The sequence below is a fragment of the Anser brachyrhynchus genome (genome assembly GCF_964034855.1).
Source record: "Anser brachyrhynchus genome assembly, chromosome: 2".
NCBI classification, from domain to species: domain Eukaryota; kingdom Metazoa; phylum Chordata; class Aves; order Anseriformes; family Anatidae; genus Anser; species Anser brachyrhynchus.
This window is the reverse complement of record NC_137695.1, coordinates 131,837,958-131,859,356: the sequence shown is the minus strand read 5'-3', so window position 1 is coordinate 131,859,356 and position 21,399 is coordinate 131,837,958. Positions and strand designations below refer to the sequence as shown.

Sequence of the window (21,399 nt, the reverse complement as noted above, 5' to 3'; positions counted from 1 at the left end):
CAGGGGCATTTCTTTGAAACGAATTTCACCTTTAAGCCCTACCCCTTCGTCCTTTGTAAACCCATTATTCTTAGACCAGCTCTAAAACACAGCAGCAGAAATTCCAGAAAGCCCAGAAATGTCTACAACACTGCATTTTCACTTGTTTGTGAAAATACTTCCCAGTAAAGCAATGTCTTGTCTACAGGAAACCCCAGAGAAATCTGGTAGATCTCTCTGCTTATTTGGATGCACAAAGCTCCATGGCTATGCTGGTACATTTCTGAAATAGCTGATGGCAAGCCATGCTTATTTATTTGTTCAGGTCTACAGGTTCAAATTGCCTCAGCTAACTTACTTGGAACTAATGCCATTATAAATGTTTGTAAATGTCAGAGATTATCTTCTTGGTTGATTTTATATTACTTACTCTTCAGTGCTTTAAAATGATACAGTGCTGTCCTATCTAAAAGTAGACTTTTTCCAAGTACATTCAAATGCACCAAATACAAGAGTTTTCTATTGTTTTCAAGTTTCTCGAATGGCAGGAAAAAAAAAAAAAAAACAAACAAAAAAAAACAATTCTATTCCAGAAAGGAAGCTTCACTGTACTTTCATGACATTTAATTAGGAAGAAGAAAATCTACAACAAATAGTAACTTTAGATTGCAGCCCTGGGAATGTTAAAGTTCTTACCTCTCTATCGGGGAACAGGTATAACTAAAAATATAATTTACAGTATGCACTGAGATTTACTGTATTTTCACTTCCCTTCTTTAGAGTTATCAAGAAAAGAAGATGGAGATACCAGCAGCAAATCCTAGGAGAGAAGCCAGAGTGTTTGCTTTAAAAAGAAAATATCCCCCTACCATTTCCTCTCTTAAATCCCTTTTAGAAAATTACTTAGAAAATGAAAGCTTATGAGACTTAATACAGGAATTGTACAAAAACTAGTCCAGGTCTGGTAATAATATAATAGGTCTTGTCATAAACAACATCTACTGTCACATAATGGAGTCAGACTCAGTGCATAACACAATCCACTTTCATCTCTGAATTTTAGGTTCACTTACATTATGCTTTGCTTGAAATCTGAAGCAATAGCTAAGAAACAGCAGCCAGAACTGTCAAGGGACACAAAACCAAACCTGACTTTAAGCACTAATAATTACACAGCTATTCTCTACTTACAATTAGCATGAGCCTTGCTACTTAATCAATGTGGTTACATCCAAGACAGAACAATAGGAATCCATATGTTCAAAATTAGTGCATTTTTTCTGTTTTCCTTTCCTTTTATATTCTGCCAAAAAAGAAAAAAAGAAAAAAAAAATTGCTTCTCATCCTAATAATCAAGGATGCATAGCACTATAAATACTCAGTAATACATCACAGCACAACAATTCTATTTTTAATCCTAAAATAATATGAGCAACAATCTAAACAGCAGCACATTTATTTTTGTCAGACCCCTTAAAGAAAATCAGGTTGTACAAAAGGAAAAAGTAGCATTGGAACAAAGGAGCAAAGAAATGACTTTGAAAGAGCATATACAGAAAATATACCAAAAAATTTACATTTATGTTTGGATTTATCAGCTAAAGATTAACATTGGTTATTAAAGATTAACGTTTATAAACCAGATAACATTCTAGAAATAGAAATATCATTATTTGGAAAGGGAGAACGAAATAACAAATATAGATAAACCAGGGGAACTAACTTTGAAATGATATATTCACCGAGAGTATTGAATGTTTTTATATTTGTGCAAAACATCCTACTAAACCAATCTCATTTCAACATAAACTTGTGGTTAACCAGGCACAATTTATGAAAATCTTGAGACTGATATACTTTGTTACGTTCACTAAGTTTCTGCACAGTCCAAAGTAATTCCACATTTATAACATTTTCCCATATTTGGGAAATTCTGTTTACAACAGCAACAGTCCTAATCTAGCTGCCCAGGGGTTAAAACCAGTATATTTGTGAATAAAGTTAAAAAGAACTCTTTTCCTAGTGTAATATACCTCCTGGGAAGAAGTGAGTAGTTCACGAGAAAATCTTTTTAAGGGGTAACAGAAAGCAATACTTCTGTCATCCAAAAATGATAAATATGCAAGACACAAAATAAATTCTTTATTGTCACTTCGTGAATAAATGAGACCATGAGTTTTTTTACATGCTGATGAGTTTGTAATATCTCCCTTGTGGTTTATTTGAACTTTTCCAGAGAAGAATGATTTGCCTGGCCACATTTTATTACTTATAGCACAGATTAGAAGGAATCCTCTTTCCTCCCTGAGACATATTGCAGGTCTCTGCCAATGTCTCCTGAACACTCTTATCAGGATTCTTTTGCAGGAGTCTTTCTTCAAAAATGGGAAAGGTGACCCCACGTAGATGAGGGATAAGATGCAACAAAAAACCTTAAGCATCATTAGCTATGGAGATCACAGTTTTAGGCAAACTACCAGAGATGAGCGAGCAGTCTGCTGGAATGTTCAATGTACTCTCACCAAATGTAAGTGCAATTTAGGAATATGTCTATGAGAAACGCACATTGCAGGATCAGCATGAATGCATACCATGCATACCAATTCAAAATGCCTTCCTAAATTCATGAAAAAGTACCTTCCTCATTTGTTTCTCTGAACAAAAGTGTTCTATACCAACAATAAGTGATATTAAGAACTTTCCTGGGACCGCTAGATTCAACATATTATGTAAATGATAGAACTCATAACTTTTCTCCACCTATAATGTAATTATAATTCTTCTCTGTGATACAGCAACAGATAATTCTTCTCTGCAAGGAAACGATCCTAATCAGGTTAACCTGAATTTTGACATTGATTTACATAGGAAAAATATTGGGATCCTGACTACTTATGCATAAAACAGCAGTTATCTGCCTCTAAGACATTTCCTGCGTTGGCACTGATCTGTCACCTTGTGTGACTCTCCCAGCTTTCAAATTGAACTTCTGAAGAAGCAGTCTGATTTTCACATCGCTGTTCTAAATTCAGAAGCTATTACCCATTACTAATATAATACCGCAACACTCCTCAATGCCCCACTCTCCAAATGCCCTTAGTAATTGCATTTTGTATTTGTTCAATATTTAGATTTATGCATTCTGGGAAAAAGTAGTTCATAAGCACAGCGTCTGTTGTGCACAGAGGTCTCGTCAGTTCTCTTCCAGTCTTTATTCTTGAGCTCTCAGAGGTGTTGTGAGCTCTGTAGATGTGTTTGAAAACAAATACATTTCAAAATAATGTTTTCTTCTACAGAGAACATCCTTGAAAACATAATAGAAGGAATTTTGATCAATTGCCTTCTGCTTGCTTGCTGCCAATAAAGGTATATCATGCTCAGCTCACATTACTGAAGCCATTCGGGTATGCCAACATCCCATTAGAGCTACTCCTGAGCTTTGCAGCTAACTTTGCCAACACAGCTCTATATCACAGAAGAGGAATACTGACAACTAATGACACATGATCACTGTTTGTGTTCTTCAGTGTGCGTTATCCTGCTGACCTGTTCTTTCTTTCTCAGTGTCAACTGCTTCTTTTACAACAGCTCTTCTCCAGTAACACTCAGTTAATAACCTATTTCACGTTGGGCTTAAGTGCAAGCAGCCCAATTTTGCTGCCCTATCTCACATAAATGGTATTTTGCTGCGTACACAGACCCTGTGAATCTGGTAATACTACTTATACAGGAAAGTATTACATGAAATTGAGTCAGTATGACAGCACTGAGGCTTTTTTGTTTAAAAAGGCCTTAATTCTCAGGTACACACCACTACCGCCTGTTTACACTGTTCTGACAGCACAAAAGAACCTTGAGATGGGTGCAAATGTCAATGTTAGATAAAAAACAGACCCATCCCACACACTCTTCTGTGCATGCACGCTGCAATGGCCAAATGGCCAAATAGATACTTGCATATAAAAGGAAGAAAGGCAAATGCCCTACTACAGCAGCAGAGGCAACCACAGCCCTTAGAGTACCAGTGCCGAGTCCCTGAGGCCACAGAAGCTTTCATAATTCTTTCTACTACAAATACTGTAAGTCGTCATATTGGTCTGTCGTAAATGTTGAGACGTGACTGGGGTCCAAAGAACTATGGATCAAAACTCAATAAAAGAAAGGTGTCATTAAAAAAAAAAAAATCCTTAAAAATCTTATCATCACCTGATAAGATCAGATTTGAAGGAAATTAAGTAATTTTCTACCAACTACATGCAATGTTATTTCTGTTTGCTTAGGAGGAGGCAAAATATTTAAACCAAGTACATGAACCAAGTTCAAGGTAGAAATGTGAAAATGCCTTCAGGTAAGCTTCTCTCCTAAAAAGACCTACTTCAGCTCACCTGATTGCTCAGCACCTTCTGAGGTAAAAGAAAGCATGGACAAAAGCAACATTTTTGCCTCTACCCTGAAATCCTGAGAATGTGGCTTGGACAAACACCTGAGTGATCAACCCACCATTTTCAAATATATGGCAGGGCGTTATTCTATAAGTGCTAAGAAGCATTGATATCTCACTCAGTTACAGAGAGTTTCTGAGGTTAGAAGCCTCCACAGACTAAAGGAGCAGAAATATCTAAGAAATCTTTCAAAAAGATTAGAGAAGAAACCAGTCAATTTCCATGGTTTCACTCTCACTGTCCTTGAAAGCACCCTCTGTTTGCATAGATTAAAAATAGAGAGTATTTGATTATATTAAATGCAAAATTTTATGTATCAGTGTCTTTATTCTCCATTAAACTGTGTATTTTTCAAATTCTTCAGTAAAAAATCATTGAATAGACTTAAACATAATGAAGTAAGTTAAATAAGAAGAGGCATTTTTTTAGAGCAAATAGAGCCCCATTTATTTAACAAGACCTCTTCCCTTTTTGGGGTGTTAACCTATCTAAGGGTCAGGTTAATTTTGGTTTGATTTAGTTTTAAAGAGTTTCCAAAGAAACGGAAAAGAAAGTAGGCAAGAAGAAAAATATGAATTGTTTAAATGCCTTGGGAAATGGCCAGATTTTCAGATGACACTTAATTGGAAGCATAGCAAATGATAATGAAGAATGCAATCAAGTACAGAAGAGATTTAAACTAAATCCCCAAGCAAGCAGACAGCATACGCAGTTAAATGGGGATAAATTTAGAATGAGAGTGACAGGAAAAGAAAAAAAAAAAAAAGAAAGGAAGGAAGGAAAAAAAACAACCAACAACCTCAAAACTTTTTTTCTGTTGAGCAGACAAAGTAACACTTAAGCTAACAAAATATAGAGAAAGAGATTAAGGACTACCTGAGAGTAAACATACATTGCTAACAGCCAATATGACCACATTTTTTTTTGCTGTAAAAGGAAAAATTAGCTCTGTAAGTAGGACTAGTTAAGATTTAAATTCTGCTTGCCTATATAGTTCATAATGGGAAGTGCAGTCTCTGGTCTTTAGGGAAAAAATAATTTTGAAGAACATTGGACATATGGCAGATGAGACAGAAATCTAGAAAGTGTTACAGTAGAATAGCTAAGAACTGGATCTAAATGCCTTGGGAAACTGCCAATTATTCCCCGTGTGATTTGATCCAATTAGTGCTAAGCTTTCATTAGAAACTCTTTTTTTAAATAAATGAAGGGTAATTTATTACACAATGTCCTTTCTTTATGATGCCTTTATAGAACAGATGGATGCTTTAAATTTATTGACTTTTATTAAAAAAAATCCTATTGAAAATATATGAGCTAGCTTGTTACACCTTTCAGCACTAACTCAGCTAATGGGAAGACAGCAATTTTGTCATCCAGGAGAAGTGCTTGAATTATTGTTCTGCTCTCAATGCAGTTGATCCTGCATCTAAGTAAATCCCACAGAATTCATCAGCAAATCACACAGCATGCTCTGTTCAGTGCCTGCCACTAAATTATCTCTCAGAGACCCACACTGAGATTTCATTAGTCCTAATACCAACTTCTAAAAGTTATATTTGGAGATTCCTTAAATCTCTTTCTTTCTTCTTTCTTCCCTTTATTGAGACTCTCAAATTTAGACATGAGACTTAAGGAAAGTAGAAGTACATTTGTGAAAACTGAGTGGAGATGACAGGATTCTTAGACTACCCAGAAAGCTGGGATGCTTCATCCTTTTCTTTATCTATACTGACTGAAATCATACCATAACAATGGGGACTTAGCACAAAAAAAAAAAGCTAGTCTTCTAATTCAGCACCGTTTTGTGACAGCATTATTCTTTCACTGCTGGAAAGCAAAGGGAAATCATACCTCCATTGTATTATTGCTGAAAAGGTTTCTGAGGTATCTGTAGAGATTCACACAATGAGACTAATGTTGCAAATTACAAAACAGTATCTCACTGAAGAACGTAAAGAGATGCTTCTGGAGGCCAACAGTCAGTCTTTAGGTGTATTTATCCAAGCAATCGTAATTCAAGGCAACAAAAGCAGTAGCGTAAGCATAATCAAGGAAAATCTACTTGCCATTTGTCTACATATTTTTAATAAATAATGTGTTTTGTTTTGTTCATTTTTTTTATCAAAAGGAAGACTGCTGATCTGTTGGTCTTTCGCAACATATGCTCATTTGTAAGTCCTGATTGTAGATGGGCTATACAATGTTCTCTGCAATAAAGAAAATGTTTAGTTTTATATACACACCTGCTAGGGTTAGAGGCAACGATGGAACTTTATCCAGAGATCAATCATGTTATGGCTAGTTACCCTTCCCCTCATTAGAAGAGCTGGTTGCAGAATAAACGTCTGGTCTAGACACATGTATCTTTAATAAGACATGACAATAATTTGTTTTCCAGTTTTCCGTAACATCAAAATACATCGCCAGAACAGAGCTTAGAGTAACCCTTCTGCTCTGTATTTTCCCTCTGAAAAAAGAAATATATATAGCACCACAAGCAAAAAGGGAGCACAAGGCAAGGCTCCAAAGCTACAGCTGAAAAACATATGGCCAGCTTATAAATGTTTGCTGATAGAAATGTGGTAGTTACATATCTAAGTTAAGTCTGTACCAACCGCTTCAGGAGATCCTGGTGCCAGTCCAGGCCTTTCAGTACATACAATACATACCTCCCACTGTTCACCTACAATTCAATACTGAATTCTTCTGTAACATTTTTGAGGTAGGTAGAAAGCACTGTTACCTCCTTTTTATTGGCTGAGAAACTGAAATGGAGAACTCAGTAATTAAACTGAAGCCCCAGGAAGAAGAACTACCAAAGACAAGATGACACTTCATGAACCTGAGGAAAATCTGTGCTCTGAGTAACAGAAAACATTGCTTCTTGCCCTCCATCAAAGTAAGCTTCACCATAAATATTTTCAGTGTGAATATTTAACACAGTAATTTTATTTTGCATTGGATACAGTGCTTCAAAAACTTCAGCTTTTAACCACACTGCATTTTTAATAGTCATACCCCAAATTATTTATTTTTCAGACAGCAGCTTGTCATTTGAACAACTTTGTGAGCAATTTCCTTTACCCCCATTTCTTCAGACATATGCAGTAATTTCATAGGTACCATCTCTTTACATTATTTTCTAGCTCATCACTTTTACTATCATTTTGACTCAGAGCTCATTTCTTTGATGTATAATAATTTGTTGTGAGAACACAGGATATCAAAGAACAAAAATATCTTCATCATCTAAGGCACAGCATGATCTACACGTCAAAAAGAAATGGTAAAGTATTATTTATGCTTCCTCTCAACTATCTCTCTTGCACAGAAGTCAGACTGCTGCCATTCAAAGCATACAGCACACAACTCATTTCACACCAAAGAAGCTCCATTTAGGATCAGGCACAGAGAATTCATACACTGAGCTTTGCAGCATAAAGTTCTGTATTCTGCATGGCACAGAGGAAGAGAAGTCCAGCTCCCTTTGTAATATAATTGTTCACTGCTCTTTAGATTAGTCTGTAATCCAGAATACGTAATGTTTGGGTTCTACACATAACATTTCTTCTCTACCTCTTTTTCTTGCTCTGGTTTATTTTTGCTCTTTCCTACTTCTCTTTACCTGTTTAGTGTGAAAGGAGTCCGATTTAGCCAACTGAAACAACCCATCTTTTCATTGTCAACACATGACCTTAAAGGTAGCTAATGCAGGTTTTCTGGGTCTTGGGTTAGATGCTAAAATGGCATAGCCTGTCATTTCAACTGGCAAAGCTGCCAGCTAAAAATCAGCATCAACCATAAAAACTTTTGTTGTTCTCTCCCCTTTGGGTCTTGTTTCTCTTGTTTTGTTCTCAGTAAAACCATGTCAGAGCTTAACATCTAGGAAGAGCAACAGCTTGAATCCACCTCAGATAAAACATGGATTTGTTTGGAAAAAATGTCTTTTTCCCCAAAAGACATTCAATAAAATATCTAATAATATAATATAGTTTAACATAAGGCAAGATTTCCTTATAAAATATTTACATATATATAGTTAAATCTTTATATATAAGTTAAAGTTTTTGAGCTGCTCAGGATGCTGGTTGGCCGAGTCCCTTGGGAGGCGGTTCTGAAGGGCAGAGGAGTCCAGGAAGGCTGGGCGCTCCTCAAGAAGGAAATCGTGATGGCACAGAAGCGGTCCGTCCCCACGTGTCCAAAGGCGAGCCGGCGTGGAAGAAGACCGGCCTGGCTCAACAGAGAGTTGCGGCTTGTGCTTAGCAGAAAAAAGAGGGTTTATAATCTTTGGAAAAAAGGGCGGGCCACTGAGGAGGACTACAAGGATGTAGCGAGGCTGTGCAGGGAGAAAATTAGAAAGGCCAAAGCTCATCTGGAGCTCAACCTGGCTACTGCCGTTAAAGACAACAGAAAATCCTTTTACAAATATATCAACGCGAAACGGAGGACTAAGGAGAATCTCCATCCTTTACTGGATGCGAGGGGAAACCTAGTTACTAAGGATGAGGAAAAGGCTGAGGTGCTTAATGCCGCCTTTGCCTCAGTCTTTAGCGGCAATACCGGTTGTTCTCTGGATACCCAGTGCCTTGAGCTGGTGGAAGGGGATGGGGAGCAGGACGTGGCCTTCGCTATCCATGAGGAAATGGTTGGCGACCTGCTACGGAGCTTGGATGTGCGCAAGTCGATGGGGCCGGATGGGATGCACCCAAGGGTACTGAAAGAACTGGCGGAGGAGCTGGCCGAGCCGCTTTCCATCATTTATCGGCAGTCCTGGCTATCGGGGGAGGTCCCAGTTGACTGGCGGCTAGCCAATATGACGCCCATCTATAAGAAGGGCCGCAGGGCAGACCCGGGGAACTATAGGCCTGTCAGTTTGACCTCAGTGCCAGGAAAGCTCATGGAGCAGATTATCTTCAGGGTCATCACGCGGCACTTGCAGGGCAAGCAGGCGATCAGGCCCAGTCAGCATGGGTTTATGAAAGGAAGGTCCTGCTTGACGAACCTGATCTCCTTCTATGACCAAGTGACGCGCTTGGTGGATGAGGGGAAGGCTGTGGATGTGGTTTACCTTGACCTCAGTAAGGCTTTTGACACCATTCCCCACAACATTCTCCTCAAGAAACTGGCTGCTCGGGGCTTGGACTGGCGTACACTTCGCTGGGTTAGAAACTGGCTGGATAGCTGGGCCCAGAGAGTTGTGGTGAATGGAGTCAAATCTGGTTGGAGGCCGGTCACTAGTGGTGTCCCCCAGGGCTCGGTACTGGGGCCGGTCCTCTTTAATATCTTTATCGATGATCTGGATGAGGGCGTCCAGTGCACCCTCAGTAAGTTTGCAGATGACACCAAGCTAAGTGCGTGTGTCGATCTGCTCGAGGGCAGGAAGGCTCTGCAGGAGGATCTGGATAGGCTGGAGCGATGGGCTGAGGTCAACTGTATGAAGTTCAACAAGGCCAAGTGCCGGGTCCTGCACCTGGGGCGCAACACCCCAAGCAGAGCTACAGGCTGGGAGATGAGTGGCTGGAAAGCTGCCTGGCCGAGAGGGACCTGGGAGTATTGGTTGATAGGCAGCTGAATATGAGCCAGCAGTGTGCCCAGGTGGCCAAGAAGGCCAACAGCATCCTGGCCTGCATAAGAAGCAGTGTGGCCAGCAGGTCTAAGGAAGTGATTGTCCCCCTGTACTCGGCTCTGGTGAGGCCGCACCTCGAGTACTGTGTTCAGTTTTGGGCCCCTCGCTACAGGAAGGACATGGACGTGCTCGAGCGAGTCCAGAGAAGGGCGACCAAGCTGGTGAGGGGTCTGGAGAACAAGTCTTACGAGGAGCGGCTGAGGGAGCTGGGCTTGTTCAGCCTGGAGAAGAGGAGGCTCAGGGGCGACCTTATCGCTCTCTACAGGTACCTTAAAGGAGGCTGTAGAGAGGTGGGGGTTGGTCTGTTCTCCTGCGTGCCTGGTGACAGGACGAGGGGGAATGGGCGAAAGTTGCGACAGGGGAGTTTTAGGTTGGATGTTAGGAAGTACTTCTTTACCGAAAGGGTTATTAAGCATTGGAACGGGCTGCCCAGGGAGGTGGTGGAGTCACCATCCCTGGAGGTCTTTAAAAGACGTTTAGATGTAGAGCTTAGCGATATGGTTTAGTGGAGTACTTAGTGTTAGGTCGGAGGTTGGACTCGATGATCTTGAGGTCTCTTCCAACCTAGAAATCTGTGATACTGTGATACTGTGATAAAGCAATTAGGGGTTGCTGATGAAATAAAAACTTTCTACTTTTTATTCTATTATAGTTCTATCATAGTATATTTATACTGTTTATAGTTATGGTTTTTATTTTTAAATTTATATTTTAAAAATTCACTTAATCATTTACACTTCAAATGCTTTAATTAATTCTCTCCTTTTTCTGTACCTTTTTTAAAAGATTAAAAAATAAATTCAATGGCAATTGTCTACCACGGGACTAAGTAGGCCAAGGTCTTTATGCTGAAACATCAAGTCCTTAATATTGTATAGTGACAGAGTCAGGCTAATACATCAGACCACTAAGGAACATTTATTCCATTGAAATAAACACCATCAAAATTAAGTTTGCTTTTAAATTATACGGGCAGTATGCATTTGTGCAGACACAGGAATTCATGACTGGAATGACTAAATTGATTTCTTATTAAAGACTGACAATTTTTACTATTGTTTTTGTTATATCACATACTATATCTCCTTAGAAATATCTGTAATAATTCTAACAGCAAAACTCCATCTGATGTTTGCTTACCTTTCTTATAAGTGCCCTCATGTTTTCTGCCACCTCACCCTACGGTCGCAGTGCCTGTTGTTTCCATTATATCCAGCCACAGCAATGTTTTCGTTCAAAAGTGATCCTAAAGATTGCCTTCCTCCTCAGCACCTAACAAATGTTATTCACTCATGCAAGTGTCTAATTTTTCCCCTTCATTTAAAATCACTGAGTTTCTGAGAATGTTGCAATATGCTAATGAACAGTTGTCTTGACGTTTCTAAGGGGAATGACGTTTTAGCCATCTATCACTGTCCCCGAAATGGGTGCCCAGGAGCTCTTTTCCAGTGTTTGATGAGGGCATAAGATGTGGCTGTGCCCTACTGACATGTTGGGATCATCCCACCCTCTGCTTCCCTCCCATACTCTTACATTCATTAGGAAATAAAGCACATGGGCAATTCAAAAGGAAATGACAGACTTTCTGTCCAGTGGGTCTATGTCTGGATGGCAGCAAGACAAGTAGTGAAGAATACATTGTATGATAGACTTGCCTCTCAGTTTTCGTGATTTGGGGGTTTCCTACCACGCTGCTCAGTGAAATTTGCCACAGCTGAGATCACCCGAGGCATTCCCACTAGAGCTCCTCTCTCCTTAGAGTCTTTGTTCTATGTAATCATCCATCATGATGAATACTGTTTGATAATAAAAGCTTGTAGGTCAAAGGCCTAAAACAAGTGGTTGATCTTCATGTCATAACTCTTGCTCTCTTATCAATTTCTGCCTGAAATATTTGTTACCTTGACCTGTCCCATCCTGTTCAATATAAAATTACAAATCCATACTGAAAATAATGATGTTTTTTCTATTCATCTGCAATTTTTTAGCATAATTCTGGGTTCTGTAAGATAGCAGTAATAATAATTATTAAACAGTAGCCTCCAGCCCTACTAGAGCCTGCAAATGTTAGTGCCAAATTAACGTCTGTGTGCAACATACTCTTGAATTGCAGTTCATATGGTGGGGTTGAAAAAGGAAAAGTCTAAAAGGCTAAATAAACAGAAAGCAATAGATATAGGGTCCTTCTGAAGGACAGAGATTTTTTTTTCTTTTTCAAAGCCAACCGTCAAAATTTTCTGGTGTTTGGTTGCCTTCTTGTTGTTGTGTTTGTTTTTACTATAAGTGAAACAAACATTGCATGATATTCATCTAACAATAACCAACTACATGTTGCTCTTTCAAAAGAAAAGGGTAGGAGCATGAGTTTGTCCAACTTCACCTGCAAAGATGCCAGGTATAGCAGTATTTCAAAGCCTACCACTCACAGGGAAGGAAACACTACTAGAATTTTGGCTAGCTTGAACACAAGCTTAGCACAATGCAGAAGTTCACTTAAGTGTGGCAGTACAGAAGGCAGCCATCCTGGCACATACTGAAGCACAGGCTGTGCTTATTTCCATATCAATACGCCACATGTTTCTCCAAGACAAAGCTGTTTCACACCAGTGCTACTATTTGAACTTTGTAAACAAATGAAAAGGTTTCTGTATTATTGTTAAAAACAATGAAACTCACATCCTTTGTGCACGGGTTACAGTTAATGTACACTGCCCTTTTTAGTGACTGTGTGCAGCAGTGTATTGTGACAGGGAAATGTGCAGGGAAGATGAGCACCACTTTAAATTCAGAACACAAGGTTGTGCAAGTAATAGTGATGCCTACCATCCAGATTTAGAAGAAAATTATATTTACTGTAACTTTATTAGCTCACTTAGGTAAGCCTATAGCAAACACTGGGAATGAACAGTAAAGTGGTTTGTCTAAAGTCACACAGAAACTCATGAAACAGCTAGGAGAGGAGTTGAGTTCAATTCATGTTTTATCAACCTAAGTTTCTTCTTAGGCCCCACAAAAAAAAAAATATACATATTTATATATACTTTTGAGACCAGTCACAAATCAAAGATAAAATACATCATGCTATAGAAGTCAGTAAGCTGCAGAGCATTATGAGGGAAAACCAAGACCTCAAGACCTTCCACAGAGGAAGTACCAAAGGACCAGAAGCTTTGCCCTGTCAAATTACAATTCGGGGTACCACTCTGTCCAAAAGGTTATTGCTGGAAAAGAACAACCTCTTCCCTACACGTTTCATAGCAAACTGAAAAGGAAAGTGAGTGGACGCTTCAATGACATAAAACAAAGAACATTTAAAACCAGTTCTTCTAGCTAAAAGCAAACTAATCATTTTTAAGCTCGAAGCTTCAAGTGCATGTAATGAAGCCATTATTGCACATGAATATGACTCCTCAATCAAAATGCCTGAAATCTCTGCCATAATAATTTTATTCAAATTGAAAAGAAAGCATGTAGACTACTATTCAATTAACAATTATTCTTTATTCTCTACTCCCTGGGTTTTCCTTACAATTTTCTTCTCTTTTTACATTGATTACAGGGAGGGCAAAAAAATCCTTACTCAGAAAAAAAAGCATCAGAAAGTATGTTCAAAGATTACCTGTCTACTTGCAACAAGTTGAATTTTACTTCATCACACAACAGAAATGAGAAGAACAAATTGTGCTCCCAAACTCTTTGATCAGTAGGTAGGTGCTTTTAGATGCTTTTAAGAAAACAGAAATAGAAACTGCATCTGCTATCTTTTTGTTCCACAGCAACAGCAGGATGACAGGCCCCTAAACTCACAGAATCACAGAAGAGTTGAGGCTGTAAGGTTATAAAACTATCAAAGAGTGTCTAAAGGAGGGCTACAAAGATAGTGAGGGGAAAATGTATGAGGAGCAGCTGAGGTCCCTTGGTTTGTTCAGCCCAGAGCAGAGCAGGCTGAGGGGAGGCCTCATGGCGGCCTGCAGCTCCCTCACGAGGGGAGCGGAGGGGCAGGCGCTGAGCTCTGCTCTCTGGGGACAGCGACAGGACCCGAGGGAACGGCATGGAGCTGGGACAGGGGAGGGTCAGGCTGGGGGTTAGGGAAAGGTTCTGCACCCAGAGGGTGGTCGGGCACTGGGACAGGCTCCCCAGGGCAGTGATCAGAGCACCGAGCCTGCTGGAGTTCAAGAAGTGGTTGGATAACGCTCTCAGACACACACCCTGATTTTTGGGTGGTTCTGTGCAGACCCAAGAGTTGGACTCAGTGATCCTAGTGGGTTTCTTCCAACTCAGGATATTCTATGATTCTATTTTATGATTCTATGCAAGGGACTTTTCAAGACTGTCTAGTCCATTCCCTGCTCAAAGCAAGGTCAGCTAGAGCAGGTTGCTCAGGGCTGCATTCAGTTAGGTTTTAAGTACCGCGAAGCAGCAAACTCTCTGGAAAACATGTTCCAGTGCTGGACCACCTTAACAATAAAATGCATTTTCTTATGTTCAGATGGAATTTTGTGTTTCAGTCTATGCTCACTAATTCTTGACCTTTCACTGGACACTGCTGTGAAAAGCCTGGCTCCATCTTCTTTACACTCTCCCATCAGGTATTTATGCACATGGATAAGCTAGAATCAAAGAATCATAAAATGGCTTGGGTTGGAAGGGACCTTAAAGATCACCTAGTTCCAACACCTCTCCACGTGCCAGTGCTCTGTCACCCGCACCATACAGAAGTGCTTCTGGGTTCAGAGGAGTCTCCCGTGTTCCAGTTTGTGCCCATTGCCTCTTGTCCTGACAGTTAAAGAGGCTGTAATAGCTTGCAGTGTACCAAGGAGATGCATTTTGTTCCAGTGTCCCACTGAAGTGTGTATCACAGGATACACGCTTTGTGTCAGGGAGAGAAAGGGAGAGAAAGATGCAAGTCTTTACAGTTCACACTGAATGTCCCCACAGATGTCTTTAATGCCAAAGGTATGAAATATTACCTGCAGCCAACTTGACTTGCATTTTTCTTCCAGAACTTAGCCTTCAAGCCCACAATTCCCAACAACAGGCAACAGCACAAGTCTTTAAAATTGGGAAGTGGATAGGACCTGCCACTTTTAATTCTCCTTTAACCTTTCCTGAGCTTCTGTTTTTTAAATTGCTGCTACAGCTACTTAATTTCCCTCCCCAGAGTTATCAGTTTATTATTATTATTATTATTATTTTATGTGATTATTTCTTCTTGCCTGAATGGTGGAAGGTGACAGCCATGTCTCAGTGCTACAGCAGCCCTGGTGATGTGGTGGCCATATCACAGCAGGCAGCCACCAGCTCCTGGCACCTCCCTGGTGATGTGGTGGCCATGTCACAGTGGGCAGAACATTGGTGGCGGCCCATGTCACAACGGGGAGGGTGGCATGGCTGGCCCAGGAGGAGTGTCTCCTGGCCATCAGGGACACATGAAACAGACAGACCCGGAGGGGGGACGTGACCAGATGAGGACCTGCATCGCTCAACCAGAGAGCAGTGCAGCTTTCTACAAGGACATTGCTGGGCTGCGCTTGTCCCATTCGTGCTATTCTCTGAGTTGCTTACACAGCTTTTTGCAGCTAGCTTTATTTTTTACTAATGTAAACAGTATTATGAGCAAATGTTGTAACCCCTGAGCCTTCTCTTCTCCAGGCTGAGCAATCCCAGATCTCTCAGCTTCTCCTCACTGTCAGATGCTCCAAGCCCTTAATCGTCATCGTGCCCTTCGCTGGACTCTCTCCAGTATGTCCATCTCTCTCTTATACTGGGGAGCCCAGAAGTGGACACAGTACCCCAAGTGTGGACTCACCAGTGCAGAGCAGAGGGAAAGGATCACTTCCTTCAACCTGCTGGCAACACTCCTGACAACAGAGCGCAGGATACTCCTGGGCTTCTTTGCAGCAAGGGCACAATTGCTGGCTCCTTTTCAACTTGGTGTCCACCAGAAGCCCCAGGGCATCTTCTGCAAAGTCGCTTCCCAGATGGTTGGTTCCCAGCCTATATTGTTTTTTTCTTTGTTTGTTTTGTTTTGTTTTGTTTCCCATGGGGTTATGACTCCCCAGGAGCAGGACTTTGCATTTCCCTTCATGAGATTCCTGCCAGACCATTTCTCCAGCCTGTTAAGGACCCTCTGAATGGCAACAGAACTAATTGGTATTATCAACCACTTCTCATAGTTTTATATTGTTTACAAACTTAAAGGTGTACTCTGTACCATCATCATGGACATAACAATGTTAAACAGGATTGGATCCAGTATCAACCCTGGGATACACCAATAGTGTCTGGCATCCAACTTTGTGCCACTGATCATAAGCCTCCAGGCCAAGCTGTTCAGCCAGTTTTCAGTCCACCTTATTGTCCACTTGCCTAGCCCATACTTGATCAGTTTATCTATGACAATGTTATTTGAAACAGTGTCAAAAGCCATACTTAAGTCAAGAGGAACAACTTCCATTGCTCCGTGCTCACCTACAAAGTCATTTCATCACATCACACTCACAGGTTGGTAAGATGATTTTCCATTCATAAATACATGCCGACTACTCTTGCTCACCTTCATGTCCTTCATGTTGAGAAATGTTATCCTGGGTTATTTACTTCATCACATTCTCATGTATTAACATTAGGCCTACAGCTCCCCAGATCACTCTCTTGTCCTTCTTGAAGATATGTACAACATTTTCTTTCTACCATTTCTCAGGAGCCACTCCCAAACCTTTCAAAGACAACTGGGTGGGGCCTTGCAGTGTCATTGGTCTGCACTGGAATGTCATTCCTTCCACCTATTGTCAAAAACATGTATTTTCCTCATTTTCCAGAAGAATAAACAGTTGCCAATGTTTCTTTAGTTGTCAATTTCTAGGACAATTTTGTCCAAGCATTAATACAATCATTTCCTCAGATTGCCTCTCTATATTCTTATTTATTAATAATACATCATAATTAGCAATCTGTGATCACAGTGACTTCTGTATGTTAGAGTCAAAGCAAAATATACCCAGCTAGGACAGGGGCTGACAATGCTAACAGTGAGGACAAAAAGGAAGTAAGAAGGTAGGACACCATGTACTTGAGATCTCAATACCTGCCACAGGAACAAAGCAAATGTTGTACCTCATTATTTAAAAATCCATTTTACAGTTCTTTCATCTGAAAATACTGGTCATAAAGCCTGCAAGCTTCTCTACCCAGAAACAATCCCTACAAGAAAAAAAATCTCTACAAGTCAAAGTAGGCCTAACTTCTGATAGGAAGGGATTCCTTAACTCTTTAGAGGCCACTGCTTCTGCTTTCTTACTTGAGGACTCCAATCTAAGAGAGAAGTACAACAGGCGTAACTGAATAGAAAGCAATGTTTAAATCCTCATTGTAGCTCAGTGAATTACCAGAACAATACATGGCAGCTGAACTATACCCATGAATCTGGTATTCTGGAAAACATCTATTAAGTCACTGTTTTTGTTCTATAAGAAGTCTATTATCAAAGTAACACCCTGAAACCAACTTAGGTGTAAAACTATATCACAACTAAGGCCTATGGCAGGCATCAGAAGATAATATATTGATCTTACCAGATTGATAGCGATCAGTTAGGAGAAAAAGGGGCAATTGGTATCCCACACTTGAGTATTTTGGAAAAGAGACAAGTCTGAAATTCAAAAGTTGAGCTAGAACAAAAGTACTAGAAACCATGAAAGATCTAGAGTGAACAAAGAACTGAGCTTAACCCTCAGAGTGATATTTCAAGCTCTGAATGAGGAGTGCAGGCTTCCAGAAGCCTGTACTGCATGACAGAGATGCCCCAGCCACAGAGCAGCAAATCACAAATAGTCAGACAAAACGTGCAAAAAGCCAGCCAGCAACTGAGTTTAAAACCCATCTCTTACCTTTCCCTCAGTCCTTTTTGGCCACTTGACATTTGAAACTGTGTACAATCTCCAAGGAGCTCTCAAAGAGTATGTATAAATCATCAACTTTTTCAGCCCTTTAAAAGCCAATGTCCCTCTGAAGAAGTGCTAAAGAAGCATCTCACTAATACAGTAAGTATTCAAAGGCAACACACACACACACACTCATGTAGTATTTATGAGGTAGATATGTATGTAGGTATGTAGTATCTATGAGGTAGATATGTATGTAGATATACATTAGAATGACTTGGCAACTGCTTAAAGTATTTCAGCATTACAACTCAGGATTTGGATGCCCATATGTTATGAGAATCTCCATTTCAGAATTTACGTCTCCTTTCAGAACATCTAGTTGTACTTCTTTAAGGTTATGTAGCTTTGAAACCGGAAAGAATTGCCTTCCAGAAACAATTGCCTTTAGGAGAAATTCCATTACTTGTAAAGCTGAAGGTTCTACAGCTGAGAAACAAAATTGTCTTCTTTGTCATAAAACAAATATACTTTTAGTCATAGGTTTCACCGTATCCTGAGAGAGAAACGCATAAATCCCAACGAAACATAATGGGACTGAATGCCTGAATTCTAAAATACAATCGAATCTGAGTGTCTACAATCCAATTTAAATATAAGATTTGCCTAAATCTCATAATCTTATTGATAATCTACCCTCAGTGTTTCAAGTGATCGTGAGGGCAGGTGGGACTTTGAAAACATACTGCTTGAGGTATACCTCAAGTAGCACAGCAGAAGCTACATTTAGTTCAATAACAGATTATCCCAGAGTTACCTATAACATTTTTTTTAAACAACATGAAGTGGAATTGGTAGACCATTAGTGTTACACAATTTAGCAGTTCCTGCATTTGTTTTCACAGTGGAGAAAGTGCTGGGAGGTTCATAGAGGTTGCATAAAGTTATTTTACACTAATGGGCTTTTCTGATTCTGCAACCCCTATGCCCTATACAATGTTAAATTAAGCTAGCTAAGCAGCTAGCATTAGCAAATTCATGTCTTTGGCACAATGGATTACAATGGCCTAAAATATTTTGATTGAGTTTATAATAAATCTACTAGTCCTCTAGAGAACCAACTAACCAGTGGATGGAGGCAGAACACAGGTGGAATCTGGTACCAACATGTGCAGAAAAAAACTCCGGGGAAGTCCAGCAAATACTGTCCAGTCTCCTAGATTTTTAGTAACTCGTTTTCCAGCCATCCCAACCCAATAAAGTGAAATTCACGGTACTGCCACAGGGTGGCTCAGTCCAACCTGCAATGAAAACCACAGGTTTTGTGCTAACAGAAGCAAATGAAGCAAAGCTTTACACACTGCTCCAGCCAGAGCATACAGGGAAGAAGTACTGCAGACAAAGGCAGGAAAGAAACAGACCGCATTTTAATTCACCTTAATCCCGCATAGCTTCTCTTACCCTAGTGAAGAAGCACTCATCCCTGATGACTCTGTGGGTGAATAGTGTCTTGTGATGTGAAGGCACTGAGCCCACATTCCTCAGCAGCCAGAAATTCCACTGACTTCCGTTGAATTTCCAAATGACCGAAGAAATGTGGCCTCACTCCTTCCTATACCTGCTCACTGTGATGACAGATACCCTGTCCTCTTCAAAGAATCTGGGATAGGACTCTTCTTTATTGACACTGGCATAATGAAAACTGACTTCAATATTGTTTGGGGGGCTGTTAAAAACATAGTGTTAAACTGTACACTAAATGTCATGTCACAAGCTGCTAGGATAGAAGACTGTCTAACAGACTGAAAAAGATGCATAACTATCAAATGTTGATAGAGATGGATTTATTTATTTATTTATTTATTTATTTTTACGTAGCTTGCAACAGGTAGCAAACTTTAAAATATTTACAGAAAAAAAATAAAAACTAAACTATGATAATGGTTCAGATGTGATTAACTACTATAGAAAAAAAAATGTTCTGACCAAATAGAAGTTCAAATTCTCTGGTTTCTAGCAGTTTTTCTCTTCCAACTCTATATGCTAGAGGACATTTGTATCTTGACTGAGACAAAGTGAAATGTTGAGCATACCATGTTCAGCAGTGTGATTTTCAGAATGCAATTGATTAAATCTCCTCAGACATTATATAACGCATTTCAAAAATTCAGTATATTACCCCTGTTGAGTACTACATATTTGAAACAGACTTGGGAATTTAAACAGATAATTAGATCCAAAAATGTTCCCTGTGCCATGGCTTCTGTACCAGTCTTTGACAAATGCATTTCAACTCTATTAATTCTATTCATGATGAATGCAAGCTACCCTGCCAAATCTGAGGAAGTTAGTTGAAAAGAACAACATCAATTAAAAAAATAAATTCAAAATAAATTCCAGTCTGATGTGCTATTTAAACAATGACACACACAATAAAATAAAATAAAATAAAATAAAATAAAATAAAATAAAATAAAATAAAATAAAATAAAATAAAATAAAATAAAATAAAATAAAATAAAATAAAAAATAAAAACACAATTTCCTTTGACTTTAGGAATATAATCCCAGCAGAAGAAGCATTACACTCCAGTGGTGACACTAGCCCCCAGACTAGTATATATTGAAGGGGTAATGCAACAGGACTACGCTACTGTTTGCGATCACAGATCGGATCATCTCACTGGCCAGGTTTTAAGGTACCAGGCATGTTATAAGCAATCAGATCAACTGTGCTGGGTTCAAACACGAGGGGGAATATTTTTTGTTCCAGCATCTAACAGCGCCCACAGCTGTGAGCATGGTGAGGTCTGACAGCAGTCACTGCTACTGTGCTAGCAAGCTGCTGACACACAGAAATCCCAAATATCCAAAGTCCTCAAATACCTTCCAGATAAAGGACTGAAGGGCAGGGTGTAGGGGAATAAAAATAAAGGCAATTCCAGAAAAATAGACACGTGGCAGCCTCAAGATGGAAACTCAACGGAGGGACTTTCTCAGAAATTGTGTGTATTGTGTCTGTATGGTGTGTAAATGTCTGGTGTATGAATATAAGGTGTATGAAGATAATGCACTTTTGGACACAGATTGTGCTGCTTTCACTTTCTGCACTTTTGGAAACAGATTGTGCTGCTTTCTCTTTCTCCACAATATCACACTCCTCGTTACGTACACAAGTCACTGAGATACTGCAAGGCTGGTTTATTTCCCACATTTTCAAGAAAAATAATGATTTCCTCCTGCGGAGAACACACTCGTCGCCTTTATCCGTGAAATTTAACGTGGAACGCCACTACCACAGCTGTTAAGCAGTCACGCCAAAATCTATCGCGACATAGCAGTGATCTGCAGCGCTGTGGCGCGCCACGGCGTTAAAGTTATATGACGTTAAAGCGACATGACGGTAAAACCACGCCACTTGCAGAGCACAGGGGTTGCGCAGCAGGGACTCGCAGCCCGCCTCGTC

At 39.9% G+C, this 21,399-nt stretch overlaps 1 protein-coding gene across 1 annotated transcript in view; it reads right to left on the bottom strand.

Annotated features, from left to right (window-relative positions):
* Positions 1-19,763, bottom strand: part of LOC308189212 (uncharacterized protein) — a 170,836-nt gene extending 151,073 nt beyond the window's left edge. Inside the window, exon 1 of the transcript XR_013946138.1 lies at positions 19,395-19,763. The gene's annotated coding sequence lies outside the window, so the exon portion shown is untranslated. The remainder of the gene's footprint in view (positions 1-19,394) is intronic.
* Between the last annotated feature and the right edge of the window lie 1,636 nt (positions 19,764-21,399).